This window comes from Palaemon carinicauda, chromosome 20, assembly GCF_036898095.1.
Source record: "Palaemon carinicauda isolate YSFRI2023 chromosome 20, ASM3689809v2, whole genome shotgun sequence".
Taxonomy (NCBI): domain Eukaryota; kingdom Metazoa; phylum Arthropoda; class Malacostraca; order Decapoda; family Palaemonidae; genus Palaemon; species Palaemon carinicauda.
In genome coordinates, this window is record NC_090744.1 from 122,974,819 (window position 1) to 122,978,597 (window position 3,779).

The following is a 3,779-nucleotide window of genomic DNA, read 5'->3' on the forward strand; positions in this document are numbered from 1 at the left end:
TTCTTACGAGAGACAAATGCCCTAACTTCCTATTCTATAGAGAGACAGTATTTATACAAAACAAGAGAGTGAACGAAAACATGCAAACTACTCACATATCCATTGGTTCACGACTCCTTTGGTTTCCCTCTGTTTTTCTTGAGATTGTTTTGTATTTCTTCGACACATAAAAGGGGGTTTCAGCACTTTCCTGAAATAAAGCCAGTATTAGTTCAAACTTAATACAACACGGCACAGTATCCCTTAACGATGCCACCATTTGTGAAGATGTCCTTGATTTAGTTAGCAACAACTTCTTAATTAGTCTAGTATCTTACCTCTTCCTTTAGTTCAATATTAATTGAATTTCTCTCAGGAGTTTACATAAGCAAAGTTTCGTGGGTGAGGGATACGAATGCTGGTTTCTTTCTTTACTAGACATAAAAAAGGGGTTTGAACAGGCACTTACAAGCAGTCAAAAACAAAAGCGTGGTTTCTACATTAACACTTAGTGATGAACTCAGACGTCTTGACACTGGCTGGAGAATTTGGTGAATCCTGGTTTAGTTAGGCCTAAACGTCATCTATAGGCCTACTGTCGTCGCTGAAGTATAAGCCTTCGTCAGGTGTTGGGAAGGCTGGCGCGAAGTTCTAGACACGCCTTGGTCACTCGGGGACGTCACGCCTCTCGGTCGCTCTGGGACGTCTCGCCAAACGCACTCACAGACACTCAGGTGCGGGCGTAGTAACTTTGTTCGTCGTCCTTCGTTCTCAGGGGTAATTGTTCCCCTGTAATTTCGCGGCTGCTTTAGTATTCTACGTAATCGCCGTCCCTCAATTTGGTATAGGCAGCCGCCATGTGTTGTCGTCAAGGAGACCCGGCAGGTTAAGTAGGTCGTTAGACCTATTATACAGAGTGACTACTAGGAAGAGAGCGAGATGCCGTCTTCTCGTTGCTTATATATGGTCGTCCTGGGCGTGTCAAGCTATCCTTAATCACGTGACTTTTTCCCGGCTTCCACGTCTCATTCGTCTATGTTCCGTTCGACATTCAAGAACGGATCCTGTCGTTTGGGGGGGTTGTTTACGGGAAAGAACCCTGGAGTCAGCGAAATTAGTTGAAAACATCCTACCTAACTCCCGTTCACTCTCCTGTCTCTCCACAACTCTTTCTATATCTTTACAATTACTACTAACTGCATTTGTCTCCCCATTTCCTATTAATTAACAAAACCCACAAATAAAGACATCAATAACATACATAAACCTTCTGCATATGAAACTTACTCAAAAATAAGCATCTGTCTGACATATATATATATATATATATATCTCCTTTCCTGATTGGTGAAAGGGTTTGCGTATCGTCATGGTCAGCAAAGCTGTACTTGTCATGGCCACCCATACTAAGCTAGTCTCCCACCATCACCAATCCTCAGTAGCCAGCGAGGGATAGGAAGAATGGCATTTGTTGTTGATGCTATGTATATATATATATATATATATATATATATATATATATATATATATATATATCACCCACGAATGGCATTTAATACCGAATTCTATCTCGGGAATATATATCCACTTGGAATTCATTTTATGGTAACAGCTTTTGGCCGGGTGGAGATTCGAACCCCCGCCTTTTCGGCTGGAAACCATGCCTGCGAAGACTCTACCGACTGAGCTATCAAGAGAGATTTCTCTTGATAGCTCAGTCGAACAGGTGAGGGTTCGAATCACCACCCGGCCAGAAGCTGTTACCATAAAATGAATTCCAAGTGGATATATATTCCCAAGATAGAATTCGGTATTAAATGCCATTCGTGGGTGATATTTATATTGATTGAAATCACGTGTGCATGTGATATATATTCATATATATATATATATATATATATATATATATATATATATATATATATATATATATATATATATACTTACTGTATATATATACACACAAAAACATACATCCACATACACACACACACACACACATATATATATATATATATATATATATATATATATATATTATATATATATACAGTATATATATATATGTATATATATATATATATATATATATATATATATATATATATATATATATATACTGTATATATATGAGTGTGTGTGAGTGTATGCTTGTGTGTGTATACATATATATATATATATATATATATATATATATATGTGTGTGTGTGTGTGTGTGTGTGTGTATGTATATACACATTATAAATATTTGCCATCGTCATCATCATCATTATTATCAACCGTTACTAGTCCACTGCACAACAAAGGCCTCAGACATGTCCTTCCACTTGCAACTGTTTATGGTCTTCCTGTGCCAGTCCACGGCCGCAAACTTTTTTAAATCGTCAATCCATCGTCCCCTCTTCCCTGCTTCTTTTACAACTTCCAAGGACCCATTCTGTTATCCTTAATGTCCATCTATTGTCTATCATTCTCTTTATATGTCCTGCCCATGTCCTTTTCTTTTCTTACGTGCTAGAATATCTTCGTCTTTAGTTTGCTCTCGTAGCCATGTTCCGTCTCTGTCTCTAGTGTTATTCCCATTACTATTCTTTCCACAGTTCTTAGAGCTGTATTTAGCTTATGTTCTAAGGCTCTAGTAAGCCTCCAAGTTTCTGATGCATAAGTTAATACTGGTAGGACCATCTCATTATATATTTTTCTTTTTAGAGAAAGTGGCGCTTTACTATTCATAATCTCATTTTCTTTACCAAATGCTCTCTAGCCCAAGTTTATCGTTCTTTTGATTTCACCCTCGTGTCTCATGTTTGTGTTCGAATAGAAAGAAACGAAGATATAGAAAGCCAGATTGGTAGAACTACACATGTCGTTAAGTAGACAATTGATGAAAAAAGAAAAAAAAAAGATTCCCATTTAGGAAATGAATCTCTCTGAACCACAATATCGGCCCTTTTAGGAGTTTAAAGAATGTTAATGGCATACCAAAGCCTTGATGAAAATAACGGTTGTAAAAGGCGTCCTCACATCCTGATGTCGAATGGGGGGCCCGATTTCTTTTTGCCTAATTTTTCGACTGCTCTATTTTTTCCAATTCCAAAGCCACTAGTAGATGAATCGGGGAATAGATGGGTTTTCATTTGCTATGTTCTGATACTTTCAGATATTTACGACATGTTTTATTTGTCTTATTTTATATTCTCTTTATCATAATAATGTAATATTTTGATTTTTGGAGGGTTCAATTCAGCTGTAATCTTTGGTAAAAGCAACTACATATCGTGAAATAATTTTTATTTGAAATAGCGATGTTTATGTCTTTTATTTGATTTTAATTTCGTATGGGATAAAATAATATACTATACAAGTGCACGCAACTCGTCAAAGATAGCGGTTATATATTGATATAGATATTCACACACACACGCGAACACACACACAGACACGCAGATTCAACCTTCCCACGCCATCCCCCCTTCTTAACTACTCGGTCTCCCCACTACCCGAGTGACGGGGTGAGGCATAGTAAGTTATACGTGTGACAATGCATCTGATATATATATATATATATATATATATATATATATATATATATATATATATATTTACATATATATGTAAATATAGATATGTATATACACACACACACGCACACACACACACACACACACACACTATATATATATATATATATATATATATATATATATATATATACAGTATATACACATATACTGTATATATGTAAATATAGATATGTATATACACACACACACATATATATATATATATATATATATATA